The sequence below is a fragment of the Dysidea avara genome, chromosome 14, assembly GCF_963678975.1.
Source record: "Dysidea avara chromosome 14, odDysAvar1.4, whole genome shotgun sequence".
Taxonomy (NCBI): Eukaryota; Metazoa; Porifera; class Demospongiae; order Dictyoceratida; family Dysideidae; genus Dysidea; species Dysidea avara.
Window position 1 is genome coordinate 12292085 of NC_089285.1, and position 22116 is coordinate 12314200.

The following is a 22116-nucleotide window of genomic DNA, read 5'->3' on the forward strand; positions in this document are numbered from 1 at the left end:
GGCTGGGCACGAGACTAAGAGCTGGCGCACGCATGCTGGCGTTTGAGTTCTTTTTTTCCGTTGACCCCATCACTCAAGAAAGAAAGTCTGGCCCCGCGAGACATGACAGTGATGACATTACATGTGTCTACCCTACTATGGTCTACCGGTACTTTGCTGCCCTTTAAAGGATGGGATGTCAGAAGTTTGTAGCAAAACTTCAGAGGTATGTATTTACTTTATACGATGCAAATAGACTCTTTCCAAAAATACGTCACTGCTTTAGCAACAGCTTTCCGACATTTTGATTGGGGCCACTGTCAACAATAATCACGATTGCGCTACATAGAAATACGGTTGTGAAAACAGCTCGAGCAGATTAGTATTGTTAAGGGAAAGGCCATAGAAGTATTCGAGGTTGCAAATTAGTGTTCTGGTTAGAGGCAGGTGGTTATCAGGGCTGAACAAGGTGCGAAACATCGACAACACTAATTTCTTTGCCTGCCCGTACAAGAAGCTGTTAAATAGTGTGTGGGAGGTCAGCCGCTGTTACAGTTACTATCACCAATACAGTACTAATGATTACCCAAACTAAAATGCTATTATAACAACTTCTTGTACGGGCAGGCAAAGAAATTAGTGTAGTCGATGTTTCTTGTTCCGCCCTGATAACCACCTGCCTCTAATCAGAACACTAATTTGCAACCTCGAATACTTCTATGGCCTTTCCTTTAACAATGCTAATCTGCTCGAGCTGTTTTCACCACCGTATCTCTATGTAGCAAGGGGGTGGTGACACATAGGCACTCACTGTAGGTAGATCTACGACCGCGGTCAAAGTCTTGACCGGGTTAAATTTCGCCTTGACCTTTGACTTGGGCGATTTTCGAGTCTTGACCTGTGACTTCAGCGTCTCTTTCAGAACAAAATATCACCTGTAACTTATTTAGTAACTGGCACGCTTAAACTTATAATTTTGGTTGCGCGCTAGCTAATGTAATAGCTAACAGCAGTGGCGACTACGTGATTTGCTACACTGCTGCAGCTGCCTTGCACTGACTTCGATTCGCTCTAGTGTAGTACACAAATGGCTATCTCAGATTATTCTGAAGATTACTGTAGTTTTGAGGCTACTGTGAAGGGAGTGATGTTTTACCCTGGAGTGAAGCAGCTTAATCCAGCAGTTTTATCTAGAGTAAAATTTGTGCAAGATCAGAAAAATCCAGTTCATAAGAAAGCTGTCTTCGTTAAATTTGTTGACAGCGAAGAAATCCTTGGTCACCTTAGTAGACCAGTAGCTGAGTCAGCCAGTATAATATTGGACATTTCGGGAGTAGCAATGTTGGGGTGAGCAGGACATGAGCAGTCTCGGACGTACGTAGCATAGTTTAGTAATTTCTTTTTTTGCTGTTTAGAACATGTATATCTGGAAAAGTGTTTTCAGTTAACCCTCCATCAAGAGATTATAAATATAGAGCTACTGACATTCTAGTCTCAATAAAAGCTCCTTATAAATACCACATCAAAACTACTGATGTTTTGGATGCATTTGACATCAAATATGAGGTACTATACTGATCTTTGTGCATATCATCTGGCATGCAGTAGCTATATATATAAGCTATGTTGACTGCAACTGATCATGCAGGAGCTACTTGTAGTTGCATGCAGCTAGCAAATAATATAAGAGTAAATATAGCTTGAAGATAGCAGCTAGCTAACAAAATAATAGCGTTTGTGTGTAGTATTGGTGGTTGCCTGTAGTCAAATGTGACAATATGTATCATAATACAAAGCCACAACTAAATGTAGCTATCACTGTATATAATAGATTGCTTCTCTTTGCCTATACAGCCTTACATCAAGTGGGAGTGGATGAAACATTAGAATATATAGTGCTGATTCAGGAGGGACAGTGACGGTTACACACATAGCAGATATATTACAAATAGAAAAATAAAAATTGTGATGTTTATGGCTATACGTTCTATAGTGTTTTGATGTAACTTTCTTGACAGTCGTAAAGAATATGGAGCATTATTCAGAGTTCTGCTTGCAATCGTGGTGTTTTCATATTGTTGTATAATTCTGTCAGGGATGTTGTCAGGTATCTCCCAAGTGTGATCATCATATCCCACCCACTGAACAAGATACTCATACTGGTTTCTTTGCTGATGGAAGCGCTTCTCTAAAAATTTTTCAACTATATATGGGTCATCATTATCATCAATCTCTGTGGGTTCAACTTCATTAGTCTCATCTGGCGGCTGTCGTCCTTCAATATCGACATCTTCATGATATAGTAAATAACCTTGTAGACAATCACAATTCTGATAATGGAATACTATGTCACTGTCCGACCGTAGTGTTACTAACTGTGAAACATCAGCAATTAACAAACTACAGGCATTCACTAAGCCACTTCTGCCACTTCTGGTATATCTGTCAACAGCAGCATATCTATATAATTCTAAAGTGACTTGAATGTTTTTGTTTGATTTTTTCCCACTTTCGCACAAAACTCCTAAATGGAATAAGTTTATGACCTGTCCTAGTACAAAGCATTTTGCTTTGGCAATTGTTTTGTTTTTTGGAGTGATTGCCCAAAATTGGTAATTGTGAACATCATGGCCACTGGGTACTCTATTATCACCATAGATATTGCTAGCACAAAATCGTTTTCTGTCTTTTGATGGCTTTTCTTTGTATGGCTGCATACCTTTCAAAAGGTACTTGCTGTACTGGCTTCGGATAGCGTTGATGAGACTGGCAATGTATCGCTAATATCCACATCACTCAACAGTGAGACATTCTGAGTGGAACATTCAGATTCTCCATCATCATCACCACCTGTCAACATAATGCTAATTGCCTTATCAATGTCATCAGTAATATCATCAGTTAAATCATTAGGAGATGACCATCAAGGGTGAGCTCTATCACCTTGTCAAATACATCACTTTCAACTGTCATATCATCACTTTCCATTACAATTGTCAAGTCCTTATTGGCTGGCCTTGTAATACAAAGAGATGGCCTATCCCACTGTTCCTCCTTCTTCAAAACTCTGGCCATTTGTGGGGCATGCAGTTCAATTAGCGCTTTAGATTGATTGTCCCCTTTTATGCAAGCACTTTTTAAATCAGTTACAAACTGGCCATATGTTGTGGGCTTAGTGTAAGCCTCATTGTGAACGGTTCCTTCATTTGATCTAACAGCATATGTAATCACCTTCTTTTTTGTGTTTTTAATGCTGTTTCCTGGTATCTTCTGTAAAGCATGCTCGGACTGTTTTATCTGCATTACCTGGTTCATGCGGCTTAAAAATTCTTGAAAAGACAAGTTGGCAGAAGTTATTGGCAAGTTTGCAGCACCTCCTCTAAGAATTGAATGTACAGCTTCAATACTTCTGTTTCCTGTGCTTCTTAAGCTGTAGGAATCTAAATCCAACTCTGGGAATGACAAGAAAAGAGCTAATTGGTGTAGGATCCCTGCATGGGCCATGAGCTCTAAAGTTAGATAATGGCTTCTGCTAATCCAATTGTTTGTTAAGGAAATACCCTTGGTGAGCTCAACATACCTCCTCCAACGCCTCCATGTGCTAATTCCAGCCCACAAACTCTGCACAACGGCAGTTGGAGGGCCAAAGGATTGATTTCTGTAAGGCTCATGTACCCATAACGAGGCTTGCAAGTATAAAATTGTGCCATGTGCTGTTGGGACATGTTTGCCTGACTCATCAATGGTGTTCTTGGAAATTACTCTAATTGTTGCATCACAGTTTTGCTTTACATGTGGTGTGATGTCTGCATATCGAACCTTAGCATTAGAGTTGCTACATTTCAAAGTTTTCATATCTTGTATAGATGCTAAAGTGTACTTAGTAAATCCATCCTTTTCATCTATCAACACTTTGGCAACAATTTGTATGTTTTGATTCATTAAATTCCTAACGGATGTTCTGCTTGAATGATCCCAGCAAGGGTATGAAATACATGGGTACCCCGAACACAAAACTGGTGCAAAATACACAAAATCATCTGCATCCAAGCCCAAAAATTTTAAATCAGTTTGAAGGTTCTTATATGTATTAGGTGAAGCATTCTTAATAAGGGCTTTAAGTGCGTTGCTCGCAGAGTCAGTACAGTGCCCGATAAGTGGCAAATCATACTTAGCAGCCCTCTTTTCCACCTCCATCATCAGAGAAAAAATGTGACACCCTGTGTTTCCCTTAGTAGCTTCAGGAATGATGCCAATAATTATATCGCTTAGTAAACCGTGGTGTCTGTTAGATTTAAACTATATGCTTCAGCTGAGTACAATTTGTCTAGCCTCACTTTATATACATAAGTAGATAGTTCAGCTGGTGTTGTATAAATGGGTGGCTCGTCTGGAGAACATCAGTGGGAAATTGTTCCCCAACAAGGTATTTATCTAAATACAATTCAATTGCACGCACAACCCTTGTGCCATCCATCCCATTTTGTAAAGGAACCTTTTCACGTTTACCTACCTTTTCAATTGCCCAATTGTTTATGCCAGGCATGTAATGGTCAGACATAAGAAGTTTACTCTTTACTCTTTGTGTTTGTCTTAAACTAGAGAGACCAAGTATTGGAGCAAGCTCACTGTATGTTTTTTGCCCCAGCTTGTTGCAGTACAAAACAGCCAGTGCCCGAGCTTGCTCATCTGCTCTGCTGTGGCAACCATGAAGCTTTTTGCTTGTCCAATTGGACAAAAACGAAGTGTCAAAAGTGCTAAGCTTACCATCCTCAATAAGTAAGTGCAAATTTCTTAAAAAGGGTATTTTGCTGTCATTATCATGCCAGCTGTCATGCAATAGCCTTTCTAGTTTTGTCATTAATTTGTCATTGTTTTCCTTCAGCTTATAGGTCTTTTTGTGTTGTATTTGTAAGGCAACTTTAACACTTTCTTCAGAACAAAATTTATGAGTGACACCCACTTGTGCAGCTCTACCAGTTTCAGATCGAGGATGTTTGAGCTGCTTTGATCGATTTAGTTTTCTTAGTAGAGATGATGATTTGCCATGCAATAGTGAGTAGCACTCAGCGCACTGAAAAGGATGCTTACCAAATGATGCAGCAGTGCCAGAACAAGAAGTTGAGTATATAGTACCTTTGTATTGTACCATTATTCTTCGATCTTCAGTAACTGACACAACTTTGTCAACTTCAACTTGATAATGAAATGGCTTGCTTGCAAATTTTAGCAATCTCTTAGCATTAAGAAGGATGCATCAATCTCCATGCTTTGTAGTCATGACAGCAGCTGCACAGTATTTCACTCTCCATGACTTCATCATCAATAGTAGATCTTTCTGTCTTAACTTTCCTATAGAGGGCTTCAGCAGTTGTTCCACCAGCATGCTTATCATTGTGTAGCTCCTCAAACTTTCGATCATATACTCCAGCACATTGTACTGTGTGAATAAAAATTAAGTATAGCTACTGTAACATCTCATACACACTACACTGTATTATAGATCAACTGTAGGGCCCACTGTTAATAACCATCTACAAAATACAGTAGTTAAGAAACCATTAATAAGATGATTGCCAAACTTGTTTGTATTAGCAAGGCTTCATGGGAACAACAAAACTGTTACCCATACTAACAGATGTAGTCATTAGTAAAAATAATTGATAGACAATTAATTCCCATCAATTCAGTAATATGTTCCCAAGTATATGTTTGGGACCTACAGCTGCTTGGTCACAATCACTTCACATGCATGATCACTATAATGAGGTGGTCTTATTAATGAGGTCATGAAGTTCATCTAAGCTATGTTTGGGATCTACTTGACATGGTCACTATAATGAGGTGGTCTTATTAATGAGGTCATGAACTACATGTTTTGCAAAATTTCCTTTCAATGTATACAGATGGCTTAGGCTTAGGCTTATGTTAGCTGCATGCTAGCTATAGTTGCATTGGGTACCTTCTTCATAATATTTTCGTGAGTCTTCACGGTAAGCATCTTTCTGAACATCTTTCTCCAATGATTCATCTATTGCCATAATGAAATGCATGTACATCTACAGTGAAGGGCCATGCATGATCATACCTTTAGGACCTTCATTATCATGTTGTAGTGGCGAGTCTAGATCTACAGTTGTATCATATCCTAATTATGAGAAGTGATATTTTGCTTATTAAATTTGTACTGGTGCTTTAGTTTCAAAATCACCTTCAGATTCAGCTCGTGATTGAGAGCATCGTTGTCCATTAGAATCCCTCATTCCCACTGTCAGATGATATATGTGATAATAAATTAAACAATAACAATAATAAATAAAGCTATAGCTACCACCAGATGACTAGCTAATATACAAAATCTACTGCAAGTCAAAAGTTATATTAGGAGACAAAAATTGTCTTAAATCACGTTGTCCTCCACCTGTTTGAAGGAAATCTTTTCGTTTCTTTTGGTGCATGGCTGACTTTCGGAGATGTTGGTTAACTTGCTTTAATGTAGTGCTGCCACAAAACTGCTCTTTGCACCACGAACATTTTAATTTCCCGCCCTCATAATCCACATACAGTGGCTGCTGCTCCTGTAGTATTCCCTCCTCTTTAATAGCAGCACTTAATACTCCTTCTAGTTTCCTTCTCTTACTGGCAGCTGTGTCCTGCAGAGTTTTCTAGAAGGTGTTTATTACTTCATTCAACACTTACTTTGATAGCACTACGGGATGGCTTCTCTACTTGACGTGCTCATTTTTGATGCAGTATATGGCAGTTGGATACTCTCTCTTCCATTATTTACTCTTGATACAAGTACTTAGCAAAGTACTTGAGTATACGTAAGTACAAGTACATTGGGGAATTTAAGAAAGTACTTAAGTAAAGTACAAGTACTTTCAAATCTGTACTTAAGTGTACTTAAGTATAAGTACTCATGTACTTGGCCCCATGTCTGATAACAACACACAGGAAGTTACTAGAGACTTCAATTTTGGACCACTGAGTTATCAACAACAGTTAACACAAAAATTGGGCACCCATCATAATTCAATAGACACATTCCAAAATTACATCACTGCCATAGCAATAACTTTCCGCCATTTTCATTGGAGCGAGGCATCGGTTACTCATAAAAATTGTTGATGTAATGGCGGAAGAGCGAGCTGTAGAGCTAACGGAAGCAGATATTCCTGGTGCTTCCCTTGGTGGTCACGACTTCGAGAAGTTTAAGATTGCTGAGCTGAAATTCTGGTTGCGTTGTCGCGATACAACAGGCTTAACTAAGCTTAAGACAAAGGCGGATTATGTTAAGCTGTAAGGATATACTCTTGTAAATAATTAGCTGACTACACCAGCAACAAGCTCATTAATTGTTGCAAACCTGTACAGTTGTAGTGAAACACATGTAGTGTAGTAGTACCCTTGTAGTGTTTTCTAGTTTCGGGTGATGTTCTTTACAAGGTGGTTATGTTCTTCATTATTATATTCAGTATTTGGTACCACTGTCTAGACCAGTCTTAGTTATATTAAACTTTACACACTGCATGGGTGAAGGCATACATCAAGGGGTCCACAACTCCCTTGAAATGTCGTACAGCCCTCTTTGAAATCTTGTTGAAATCTTGTTGAAATCTCTCCCTTTAAAATCTGAAATCTCTGAAAATTGTTGTAAAGTTTCGTATACTTCTGTATTTGCAGCGTCACGCCAGCATCCCCATAAGTTTGCAGAGAACTCGAGAAATAATTCCGCATATTTCCGTATACTATGTATCACGTGATGCTAGGATATTTAAGATTTCAAATGTTCTGAAATCTTGCCATTATTGCTTGAAATCTTGAAAAATTGCAAAGATTTGAAATCTCATACAGGGTTTTTCGGAGTTGCAGACCCCTTGGCATACATCGGCAATGGTTGGGATAGCAGGATAGTTGATACTGATCCTCAGAAACGGTATACTACCCAGAAACTCCAGTTAAAGGGAAAATGTGATGAGGCAGATAAACAATGCTGCACTGGTGGTGTTATTGGTGATACATGGCCAAAGGGCCCTTACACAGTAAATTGAAGGAGTTCTACCACCAATTGTTACTGACAATATCATTCTGCCACACTTGCAGAAATCTGGCAAGCAGTTAAAACAGAAGTCTGGCAAGCAGTTAAAACCACGGCAAATTCCCCATGGCTAGGATGCCGTTAATGTAAACTATTCAACACTCCAAAGGGGTCATCAATACTTCGTGGAGGGTTATATCCCTGGCAAGCATGTGATGTTCTGCCGGAAAGAATGCTGTATGCGTGAAAGCTCGTTGTTACCACAGTCAGAAGAAAAATGATTCCATGCACATACTTCACATTATGTTATCATGTGATGCTCCATACCATGTTACAGCAGCAAATTGTTCCTGCATTGCTGGTAAATCAGGAATGTGTAGTCATGTGGTTGGTGTGCTGAAACAGTTGATCCATTATGTGAGCATGAAGATGACAGCTGTTCCAGTTGATCTGTCTTGCACTCAGATGCAACAATCATTGCATAAGGCATGATCATGTCAAATTAGTGCAGAACCTGTAATGAATGTGATATTTTGTAAAGCAAAACAAGGCCAGGAATTGAAGAAAAATCCAATTAACTGTTCATTGTATGATGCACGATCCTGTGCACTTCATGAATACAATAGTCACCACCAGAAGCAGTTGCATGACAATTTAATGAGTGACCAGCCATCATGTGCATTTGCTCAAATTCTGACCAGCACTACAACACTTCCTACTGTAGTCACACCAGTGGGAGCTGTCCCAAAAGGAAGTATTCTATTATATCAAACATTGGAATTAGAGCAGCTTAGCAAAGCACCAGAAGATACTATACTGCATCTTCTGCCTATACCATTAGGATTATTGGATAACACTCCTTGTGTTTATAAAATAGCAGATGACCACCAGAAGACAGTGTTAGATAAATTGGTTATGATCTTAGATCAAGCTCATGTGTTAGAGCAAACCACTTGTCAGCAATTGTCATGTACTAAGTGGCATGAATCAAGGAAAGGAAGGGTGACAGCTTCAAGGTTTCGTGAAGTGCTTCTCAGAAAGTCATCACCCAGCAGTAGTTTCATAGACTCCTTTTTTGAGACAAAGGATTACTGGAAGCTTCCTGTACAGATCAGCCATGGAATTCAAAATGAAACAAAAGCCCGGAATTCCTACACTGCAAGTACTGGATTTAACATACATTGCTGCGGTCTGGTGGTCAATCCATCCCTACCATGGCTAGGGGCTTCTCCAGATGGATTAGTACATGACCCATCTGAACCATCATTGGGTCTATTAGAAGTGAAATGTCCATATGCACACAGGTTATCAACCATTGAGGATGCTGCCAGTGACCCCAACTGTTTTGCTACGTTGCATGAAGGAAAGGTAACTCTAAAACAATCACACAAACACTACTACCAAGTCCAAGGACAGATGGGTTTGGTTGTGTACCATGGTGTGACTTTGTCATATATACATTCAAGGACATCAGCATTGAGTGAATCAGATTTGATGAAGAGTGGTGGTAACAAATCTTCCATGGTAAATCCTCTATCAGCCATCACTTCATCTCCTCTCTGCAATAATCCCAGAGAAACCCACTGTACTCCACTAGTTGCACATCTGATATACATCCAGTGTACAAGGAGGATACAAATGTAACATGTTCCGCAGGGCTAATTGCAATCAGTGCCTTAAATGTATTAGCCGATTTGTAAGTGCTGTATGTCTGGGATTGCAAAAGTAGCGATGATGGTATACTCACTTTAATCTCTGTGGCATCCAAAATAGCAGTTGTGTTTGGATACTGCTCCTTAAATACAGCTGGCATTGTTCTTTTAATTGTGGCCTGATCTGGCCAAATGGGCAATGAACCAAGGCGCAATTAGCAAAAGTTAATCCATGATGTAAAGATTCTGGAGACAGATGAAGGAGAAATTCCAAATCTATCTGCTAAATCCTTTTCCTTGAGATCTAGCCTTAGTCTCACCAGTATCAAAAACAACTCATCAGCTTGAGACAGCGTACCAGGTCTACCTGGACCCACAGTGGCATCAGATTCTCTCCATGCTGCTGATCCTGGCTCTAAATCACTGGGATGAGTGGATTTCCAATTCTGAGCTGTTGCGTGATATATAAGGTTAGATCTTTTTCTATCAGGGCTAGCAAAGTCAAGAATATGGTAGAACACTTTGGCAGATGGCCGTCCAGTATAAAAGTGTACATCTTTGTTGCAACCTTCAAAGGTTGCAAAACAAAACTTTCTTTGTCTATCAACTACACTCTGGTATTTAATCAGTTCTGCACTCATCATAACATCATTTCTCCTCTTCAATTCAACATTCTCTGCACCTGATTCATTACTTCTTACTTAATTCCATTACTTGTTCCTGCAAAGCCACAATGGTCTCCTCTAGTTTAGATATTTTTGTTGACAACCACAGGAATGCTGTTGGCTTACTACCTCTATCATCGTATCTCCCAACTCATAGTCACGACTATCCATTTACTCTTCTGTAGCACTGGTACTTGCACTGGTATTCACATTATCCTCTTGTCTTCATCTGCTCCTTATTACTATTGCGTGAAGTCCGACTTTTAGCTTGTGAAGATTTAGTGAATGGAAAAATAGATGGCACAGCATCTTCCCTCAGTGTTCTGTAACTACTCCAAAAATTGTAAAAGTCTTCTGTGTGAAAGTGCAGAGGGCAAATCTTCGTCCATGTATTAGGTTGAAAGTGTTCCCCTGTTATGGTACAAGATAGACAAACATGATTTCAAGTGGCTGAATTGTTAGTCAAGGTAGCTAGCTAGCTATGTAGTGTTTTAATATCTATCTGTAAATTTATTTATTTATTTATTTGTAATGCACAGAACTCAAACATGAATGTATGTGTGCATATATAAATTGGACAAATTGTTTGTAATTTCATGTAAACTAGAGGAGTTAACTACTTCTCTTGGTAGAGAGTTCCATTCACGTATAGAGGCTGGCAGAAATGAGTGATGATATGAGTTTACCCTTGTTTGAAGTTGTCTAAACCTTAGTTGGCGACCATGAGTTATTGATCCAGATGGGTGCAGATATGAGTTAAAGTTAACTTCCACTATATTTGTTAAAGTTAAATGCTCGCATTGATAAGTTAAAAGTCATTAGCCAGTCCTTAGCCCACTGTGACAATAACTCTAAATCTTGTTGAAGCTGTAACACATCTTCAGTATAAACTATAGATCTATAAATAATGACATCATCGGCATACAGCCTTATGGTAGAGGATATTTCTGTTGGTGAATCATTTATATAAAGTAAGAATAACAAAGGCCCTAAGACAGAACCCTGAGGCACTTCTGAAAAGACTTGTGAGGAGCTACTGGAAGCACCATCCAAAATGACTTTCTGTTGCCTATTAGATAGGTAATCCTTAATCCAGTTAAACAAGGGTCCATTGATGCCATAATGTTGGAGCTTGTACAATAGTCTAGGATGAGACACCTTGTCAAAAGCTTTGGAGAAGTCCAGAAGTAGTAGATCCGTTTGTATACCTCTGTTCAATGACATAGCTAAATCATTAATGGTCTCCAATGATTGTGCTTCACAAGATCAATGTTTTCTAAATCCATGTTGCTCAATGTATATGATGTTATGAAGATTTGCATGCTTAGATATTGCTGAAGAGATAATGTGTTCAAAACTTTTGCAACATACACGTGTTAGAGATATAGGCCTGTAATTAGAAGGATCGGTACAAGAGTCCGTACAGGTACCACCATGGCAGACTTCCAGTCAAGTGGTAATTTGCCTTGGTGAAAGGATGCATTAAATATTAGAGGGAGTACTGGTACAACATTATAAGCTAATTCCTTTAACAATCTTGTTGGTATACCATGCCTTGTGGGAATCTAGTTCAGATAAGAGTGTGCAAATTCCTTGTGTCTCAATATGGATAGGATGAATGGTTGGACTAGGAGGTACCTTTAGAGCTGGTATTTGATCGCTGCCATCATTATCAACAGTGAAAACAGATGTGAACTGGTCATTCAAAATATTGGCCTTAGCCAAATTATCTGAAACAACTTGTTGGTTTTACTCTAATGAAGATATTCCACAGTGTTCACTTCTTTTAGATTTGATACAGTATATGACCAGAATTTCTTATTACTACGCTTGTTATCAGGGTTAATTATATTTGACACATATTTGTCATGAGCCTTCCTGCATTCTCTTTGCACTTGCTTTTTGATATCTTTATAAGCTATCCAATCAATATGGAGTTAAGTTGTTCGTGCTTTATTATATAGGCGTTGTTTTCTGTTTGTTAACTGCTTTATGTAAGTGTTGATCCAAGGATTTCTAAAAGATTTAGAAGTTGATATAGATGGTACAAGTTCTAGACAGTTATTACACTGCATTTTAAAAACATCTCATAGGTCTTGAATAGGAGTATCAATAGTGTAATGATCTAGAAATGTTTCCGCAAACTGCATCATATTATCATTTAGCTGATTAAAATTGGCTTTAAATATATTTTGCGTTCCTTCGGTTTAAGTAATTTAAATCTGAGTGTAGCTAGTAGCTACGGTCAGCCTAGGCCTACTGCATTGCCGCAGGCCCTAGGGAATGGTATAAAGAACTTCGCTGAGTGTTTATGATTCTTTTTATTTATAGTTAGTTACATTCTAGAAGTGCCTTACCTATATCATGGCGAATTGCATGAACCCACTGGCATTGCAGGTCACGCTTTGTTTCATCTGGGAAGTTGTGAAATGATACCTTCACTTTCCTTCCATCTATAGTAACAGTCTTATAACCTTTCTTAACGCACTCAGGCATGCAATAACTGTGTGGCATTGATACTAAGCAACTTCGGGGCTTCAAAGCCACAGAAACTGGCCCCAATGAAAATGGCAGGAAGTTGTTGCTATGGCAGTGATGTAATTTTGGAATGTGTCTTATGAACACTTGTAAGATTTCCTAACCCTGTCATTGTGTGTAATTATGAGACAGTGGACATAATATGAGACAGTAGAAATGTGTAACTTACTTTAGCACCCTCTATCTCTTGAGTATTTTTCAACAACTTAAAATATAGTCTGTCTCATAATACCATCACATGTCCCATAATTACGAGCAATTACATACCTGGAAGCCATACCAATTAACTTAATATACTTAATACCAATTCACTTTGCTACTTAGTGGTTTGTAACAAACATGATGGTGGACATATGATCCAAATTTCAAAGCTCTACATAAAAAAGAGTGTAACTGTACTACAAACGAAACAACAAGGTTATTGACAGTCACTGCAGTAATATTCATTTGGAATATTTGACTTGGAAATGCCTGCACAAATAATATATATTCATGTGTTGCAGCTGTCACAACAAATCCACTTTACTTGACTCTCTTTGTAAATTAAACCACATTTGGGACATTATGCTTCAGAATGGTCATTGGATTTTTTTGCTTCCAGCCACAGGGAGTATTTAGGATCATGGAGATCATGCCCTTCCTTATGATGTTTTTGGTAAAGCTTTTCTAGCTCAGGAGTAATGTTATCCAGTTTGGAAACCAGTTCTAAATCACTAGCTGGCCTCACAAAAGCACGTGACGGTGCCATCTGATGATCTGAAATTACACCAGCATTAAGTGGATGTATTCCACATTTTCTAAATCCACTCATCACATTAATAGGTGTAACAGATTCAGGCCAGGCTTGCCCTAGCAATGATGCTAAAAACATCGGTTGTGACAACTCTTCCTGGATGGTTGGAAAAGTACTCTCAAACTTCCTCAACACAAGATAAGGGAACAGAAGAAAACAATACCAGCACGAGATTTAAGTGTACACATGGGAATGTCGTATGGACTGGCAGACATAAAAGATGCACACCATTATCTCTAGCCAGTTGTATAACATCAAGTGAGATGTGAAATGAATGACCATCTTGGATTAATAGGACAGGTCTGGCTGGTGGAATCTTCTCAATAAAAAACTTGAACCACTTAATGTACAGTTCCTGATTTATCCACCCGTTGTCACTACACTCAAACAAAGTTCCAGGTACTCCTCCTTGTTTCAACTTTTCATTCATTCTCTTCCTGGGATAAATCATCATAGGTGGGATGACATAACCTGATGCAGAGACACAAGTAACTACTGTGTGTTTTTCCTTTTTCCCCAGATGTCATTGACCATACAATTTTACGGCCTAGTTGTGTGATCACTTTTCCAACCTTGTGTACAGTAGATATTCTGTCTCGTCAACATTAAATATTTGCATTGGCTTTGACAGCAAATTTAAATGTGCACAGAGTGCTCCCAATTTATCAAATCATCAATGGCGTCTTTACTGGCAGCAATAGCTCTACTATATGAAAGTGGCTGGGCAATACGCATAATGAGATTTGGATGACAGGACCTAAACCCATCAAACCATCTTCGCCCAGCCAACCCATTGCAAAATGGATGTTCCCTTCCTGATTGCTCCACAACTGTATATGCAGTTCGCATAACATCTTGTCTAGTTAATCCAAATCCCTATCACACATAATACATACTGAACTAATCTACTTTCCTCCTCATTTCTTAACACCGTCTCAGTGCGTCTCTCTGCCTGGTTTAGCATTTATTCGTGTGATACCAACAATGTGACGATGTAGAGTTTCAATTGGTACATTGCAAAGACGAGTGGCTTCACATAATCACTGCTCTCAAAGTACTTAACTGCTCTCTGCATGTCATCCGGGGACCACAGTTTGCGTTTTACTTTACACGCCATTGAACATATGCGACAAACAAACAACATACGTGGCCATTATAACAGTACACGTGATTTACACACAAATTAAAAATATTACACACGTGCAACCTTTGTAACATGCCACACCTCCCTTATTATGATGTTCACAGTTCGTTACTTGATTAGCTAAGTGTGTACAAGCAATAATAGCTCAAGTTATCAAAGTGTCCCATAATACAACCTGTCTCATGTTAGGGACACTTACCTCACAGGGAATCTAACACTTCTTGCAATTTCGCGTATTGTGCGTACGCATGCGTATTTGCTATATTTGGCTATTCTCAAAGTGAAATAACCTATGTTACCACCCCTGTTTAGGATTTTGTTGCGTATACAGCAGTCTAAAGCACGTTATAGGTATCCACCACCAGATAAATCACTTAGTAAAGCATGTATGCAGATGCATTCACTGCACAAAATTGGGGGCTACACATCGGCTAGCCGCATCGAGAGACACCTACAAACCAGGCCCTACTGCTAATTAACTTCCCCCTTTTGCGAGGAAGGCTTACCAACAACTAAACAAACACTCTCACATATTGACATATAACAGAAACGTATAGTGAATGACGTATTTCACTATCCCTCCTTTTTCGAAGGGGGTAACAATGATCCAGCGAACGTGTTTGTATTGAAGTTAATGGACTCGCGTGAGATGATTTCAATCCCGGGTACTTGTCTGTATATCTATGGTCATACAAACCCAACTCAGGCAGCAGTACAGGTTAATGAGAGCTTTTTTCTGCTTTTAAAAGGTTATTACAAGTGCAACTACAGGTACTGTGTCTGCGGCGACAAATGTGTCTACTACTGGAAAAAAGAAGAGGAAGACCCCTGCAAAATATGTTACTAGTAACAGCCTAAAACAGATATTAACTAAAAGTTAGGGGTACATTCATAGATCAGAGCTTATGATAAGAATTCTCTGTTGTCCTGCCACAATGTCCTGACCAACCAAAATCGGCCTGACAAACCAAAATCGGCCGGACAATTGCCAAAATTGACTGGACATGAATGAGATGAATGCCCAACATGTTTACTGTAGCATAGCAAATGAACATTATAGTGGTAAGACATCACATACCTTACTGCAGCTGTTATGTGGTTAAAGTACACCAGAGGGTTGGCAAATGGTACATTTATGGTCACTCCCTTGGGTTGTAAGAATGTATACTATCTCCTGGCAACCAAGTGACTGTTATTATTGATAGCATGCCAGCTCAGCCCTTAGGCTCCTTCTTTATGCTTTGATGGGACACTGTGTCCGGACAAATTGCATTATGGTCAGACATCTATGCAATTTGACCGGATTTTGACCGGTGTCCGGACGTTATCATAAGCTCTGATAGATGGAGACAAACCAACAGGACCAGGTATGGTCGTTGAAGTCAGTGGAACACTTCTTTTGTAGGTTGATGATGACTGTTGAATCACTCACACCAGATGCTGATGATGTGTTCTGAGGATTTTGGATGTTATCATTTTCAACTGGAGAAGTGGTTGGCTCTGGTTCCGCAATCGGACTAAGAACATGAGCATCAGGAAATTGTTCTAATATGGAACCTGAATTGTTACATTGAAGATGGTTTGCTTCCAGCTATTGTTCTTATAGTGGGTCATAAAGATCATACCCTTCTCTATACTTCTCATTAAACTTCTCAATCATTTAATCAGAAAACACTTCAGATTCAACATAATAATTATAATATTTTATTACTGTGCAGAAATCAAAAGAGATTGTAATGCACAGACATTAAACATAATTATTACAAAAACTGATTTAGGGGGCTCCATAACTTTACAGTGGAGGGGAAAAGGAGAATTATAGGAGTCTTCTTAAAACTGGTTTGGCGTTTGTATATACAATATTTGGTAGTAGATGATTGAACACCTGCAGGTGTATCATTGTTGGCAGGTAACACATTAGTATCCATTGGTGTGGTAGAGACAAACTTTAGATTGAAAACTTCTCCATGCTTTTTACTCTTGACAAGAAGTTTTGTTTTGATATCTCTTCAATCAACTCCTGAACTAATCAACCTCCATCGTTCTGACAAAAGTGCTGCTTCTGTTTTCCTCTGCTCAGGATTCATGTCAGGTTTGATCCAAATTCTATTGGGGGCTTTGGATCTGTTATATAGCACTGTGTCAGCATTGAAAGCCCATGCCAGTTTAACAAGTATAGGACGTGGTCTGGGTCTAGTGGGATTATACTTTCCTAAATGAAAACAGTCTCTAATTGAATGGAAATTAATATCATCATTGGTATGTTGTGATATCTCAGTGCATACTTCCATGTCCTTCGTAGTGCTAGAGGCTCTTGGTGTACCATTAGAATTTTCATTAACACCAAAGAGGACTACATTAAACTTCTGATCACTAGTGAGAGCTTTGCTAGCAGGTGTAGTTACAAGGTTCATTGTTAGATTCTGCAAGGAAGGAGCACTGGTGAGGTGTGTATGTGTGCGTGTACATATAGATTGTATTCTAAAGGAGGGAACAGGTCTGGCCACACAAGACTAGAATCTAGCGTTAGCCCTGCAAGCACTATTCCACTCGTCATCAAGTAGGCCTGATATAGATTTAATTTCCAGTTATCACATTATCTTATTTGAAACTGTCAGTAGTTTCCAATAGAGAACAACATTTTGTAGCTGTCGACTCCAGAAAAGAAGCTTGCTATGTTACTATAGGCTACTAGGCTAGTGGTAAGGCCATACCTATGTGATACCTATTCTGGCCATGGCTTTATTCACCATAATAATAATATAGATTTGATGTACATACCTCCATAAGTGGAGTATAATCGTACATATCTGAATCATAATTATGATTGTGTGTGGATATATATTAACATTAGTTAATTACAAGTGTGTGTGTGTGCAAGTTGGCTTGAAAATTTTCCACTGAGTTTTGTTTGGTAACATCTCCTGGCAAGGTATTCCAAAGTTTAATCGATGATGGCATATATGAATATTTGTATGCATCCACTCTTGTGTATGGCTGCATGAGGTGACCACGTGTATAGTGACATGTTACTGGTACTAGTATATTGTCATCAATGTCAACATCAACAATATCGTTAATTATTTTGTAAAACATTATCAGTTTTGCATTTGTTCTTCTGCTTTGCAAACTAGGCCATCCCAAAGATTCCATCATTTTAGTCACGCTAGCGTATCTGTCTTTCTTATTTAAAACAAATCTTGCTGATCGTCTTTGCACCATTTCTAGTCTATCGATGTCTGTCTGGTAATGTGGTAACCATACCACTGATGCATACTCTAAAACTGGTCGTAAATAAGTTTGATAGCATGATGTTTTTACAGCAATTGGACAGTTTGTTAAGTTTCGTTGCAAAAAACCAAGCACAGAATTTCCCTTCTTGACAACGTTGTTGATGTGTTCGTGCCAGTTCAGTTTTTGGTCTATGGTGACTCTGAGGTATTTAGCGTATTCAACTTGTTTGATATTAGTACAGTCTATGTGATATGTAAGGTTAAGTAAGTTAGACTTGTTTGATATTCTTAAACACTTGCATTTACTTGGATTAAAGTTCATTTGCCATTTCTTGGCCCACTGAGATAATGAATTTAGATATTGTTGTAAAATAGTAATGTCTTCCTCTGAATTAATATTCCTGTATAATGAAGTATCATCAGCATATAACTTGATCTTAGATTTAACTACTGTTGGGATATCATTAATGTAACACAAAAAGAGTAGTGGTCCCAGGACAGAACCCTGTGGCACTCCTGATATTACTGATTGTGGTTGACTGGTTTCTCTCTTTCTGCTGTGTCTTCTGGAAAGTTGTAAATGATTATGTTGTTTTTCTTTCTTTCTTTCTCGTTCAGCTAATTCTTCTGCAATAGTTGTTGCTGTGGATAGTTCTTGTGAGCTGGAAACGTTTTCTGTTGCCTGAGGTTGCTTTTGACTAGAGAGCAAATCGTTAAACTTCTTTTTGAGAGACAGGTTGTTCTGGCTTAGTTCTTCAATTTGGGACCCAAGTTTTGACACTGTAGTCTTTAAAACTCCATACTGGTCACTAATCACTTTCAGGTCCTGAGAAATATTAACAGGAGAGTCATGGTTGGCAACAGAGGTGAACTGATTTAGATGTGAGTAGCACTGATTGTACTTGCAACAATATACTAGATTAGGGATTTCTCCTACTACTTGGTTAAATAGCTTGTACTTTTCTTTAGGTATTCCCTCACAACTAGCGTGTACCCATCTTTCACATTGAATAGCATCACTTGATTTACCTTTCGACATGCAGCGTTTCATACAGTGACTACACGTATCACCTGGCAACTTAACTAGCTTGCTCTGGCTTTCTGTCGGCGAAGTGTCCTGTGAGGCTGCAGTAATGACCGTTTCATAGCCATGTCGTTCTAATTGAGTCGCACTGTAATGAAAAACTGCCACAAATAACTGTGTACACGATAACTTTACGCTCGCCTTTATCGGTACCGTTAAAGGATGCCACGGTACAACAGCTTCTTGGTGTCTTAGTAGCCGAAAAGTGCTTGATGAGGAGCCGAAGAAGGACATCTGACTCCCACAATTCAATTTTGTTTTTACCATGGAAGTCTTCTGATGGCAAGCAAAAACATATCGTGTAAACAGTTAACTACAATATCTGTGTACCTGGCAACACTTTATTTCATCTCCGCATTGACCGAACCTTGCCGTTGTGGCCACTACCTGTGTGTATAGTGTATGTCACATTGCTCCAGTCTACCCAACAGTTAAATGGTGACCTGATGTTAACTGGGGAAGCAGCCCACCCAGCTGTAACATCAGTAGGTACCTACACAGTTACCATAAGCTAAGTGGACAAGGCATTTACACTGTGTGTACAGGTCTGGTGTAATGAATAGTACAAATTGTTAGTGAAGTAATGAAATTGTTAATGAAGTACAATATTACAGAAAATTGTTATAATCATTTCTGTTTAAGTTTTTTGAAAAAGTAATCTAAGGAAAAATTGACATAAGACGCTGCTGATGGTGGAAGAAGTCGGCTTAATGAAATTTTTTCCACAAACTCCATTGGGTGATTAAATGTATTATTAATTTATAAAAACCACAATATCCACTACCAGTATATGCTACACTGTATCTGGACAGTTTCTGTATTTTCTCAAGAAATCCATCACTGTACTGATTGATATGTTGTGCGAAACTAGAAGCAGTGGTGAGGATGGTATTGGCAAAATGCTGGTATTTCAATTCATTGATATCATAATCTTCCTTTTTCCCCTCAGTTGTGATACCTGATATCTCATCATCAGTTCTGGGAGAGAGTGAAGGATCCTGTTCAACATATTCATCGCTAAAAATCAGCAGAGCTTTTCTGTCCTTGTTATAACATCTTAGTTATTACCCATGTCCTTGGCTTTGCCTTGGACTTTGGATTGTACTACCATCCGAACACTTAAATAAGCAACATGGTCCAAATACTTGTTTGTTATCAAATATGTTATACTGAAGTTGATTAATAATTGTGACCTGGTCTGGGAAAATCTGTCTTTTGTACACTAGTACTATGTACTGATATATTTTGGGTAATTTAAATTTGAAATATTTAAAGTCCTGAATTTTTTTCCTATTTTAAGTTTATTCAGTAAACTTTTGCTCTTAATAAGTTGATGTGTTTTCTTATCTAAAAACCAAGCGCTTGTGTGTGTTATTACACTATCTAAAAAGCTACCACTGGTTTAATAGTACAGTAAAATTAATTGTTTAATTAATTAATTAATTAGTAAATATGACATTACGATTAAGTCACATGGATAGGGACTCATCACTAAGGAACACATGGCAACGCATGAAATACTGTTTTCATACTAGTGTTTTATTTAGTAAATGTTTTAAAAGAAGTTAAAAGCCTTCCTTAGCCAAAACTCTTTCTTAACAACTACAGCTGAGTGTTCTTTTAAACGCTTTGACATGTAACGTCCACACACACCTTTTAAACTGAAGCGCTTTGCCTTTATACTAAAGCATAGCTTTTAAAACGACTCTTATAACTAAGAAACATCCATTACAGCCTTACATTTCCCTTTACATGCAGTTTTCGAACATAATTCATTTACAAAGGCCATGCCCACCAATTATAGGTTGAGCTGGGCACACAACTCTTTGTACATGTAGCTGAGCAAAACTAGTCGGTTTCACACATTCCTTGGATTCATCTTCTCTGTTATCTATAGTAATAAAGGAGTGGGCAGCCAAAGTTTCAGCCTATTGTGATAAATAGTCTTTTGGTTATAGCTCTAACACTAGACAGTTGGAACAGGAATAGACAGCAACAATCCAGCAAATAAATTGCAGACATTATTTAATCGATCATAACTCGCGCTACTGAAACAAGCTACAAAGATGGGGTTTGGTTCAGTCTTCACCATGAACTGGCAAATTGGTGTTTTTCCTCTGTACAGACAAAGAAGTAGGTCATTCCAACAATGAAATGACGATGGTAAACTTTATTTCTGCTGCAATTTAAATAAGCACTCATTACTCACGTGTCTTATGTTGTACAGACATGAAACAAAGGTTTTCTTACTCCGAAGAAGGTAAATTTTGATGGAGTATAAGTTTTATTGATTTGAGCTTTGTTTTAGTGCATACCAGTGCAATTAAAGCATGCACAAGTTTTTATTTTTATTTTTACGTAGCACGCATATTTTTACCCAGTTTATTTCAATACGTTTTTATTTCAAAATAGAAAACGGCTGGTTTTTGCTCAGCAGGTCACATTTGTTGGAAGTGCATGGACATGTATGTAGTATCAGGTATGACAATACTCTAGCTGTATTGTGTATGATGTGATACATAATATACTGATGCAATATATGCATGGTTTGATTAAATTCTTCACCACCAACATTCCTTTTACTTTATACACATTGTCCACACTCAGCAAGTGATTGTGGTCCTAGTGTTCACCATCAGAGTCATTCACGCACAGAGTGATTTTGAGGGTGACAACTAGCTCACCACAGTCAATAGACTAACACTGTCACATGTGTCACTAACATAGTCCTGGGTATCAACTCTTGTAAAGGTCACTGAATTGTGTGACCTTGAGAGTTGATGTCTGGCCAGCTATGCGTATTTACTAAATTATAGCTTGATTTTACGATGCAGCATCTACGGTAATGATTAGGTGCATGTAATCTGTAGATTTTAGTGGCTAACTATTTTCAGCAACTTCACATATTTTCCATCAGGGGGCTTCTTTGCAACATTGCTGGATCCTTCCAATCAAAACACTCTAATAGAGCAGTCATACTGCACTAA

General features: G+C 38.5%; 1 long non-coding RNA gene across 1 annotated transcript in view; it reads left to right on the top strand.

Annotated features, from left to right (window-relative positions):
* Positions 1-36: 36 nt before the first annotated feature.
* Positions 37-22116, top strand: part of LOC136244172 (uncharacterized) — a 35308-nt gene continuing 13228 nt past the window's right edge. The window contains exon 1 of the long non-coding RNA XR_010695063.1: positions 37-205. This is a non-coding gene — a long non-coding RNA (uncharacterized lncRNA). The remainder of the gene's footprint in view (positions 206-22116) is intronic.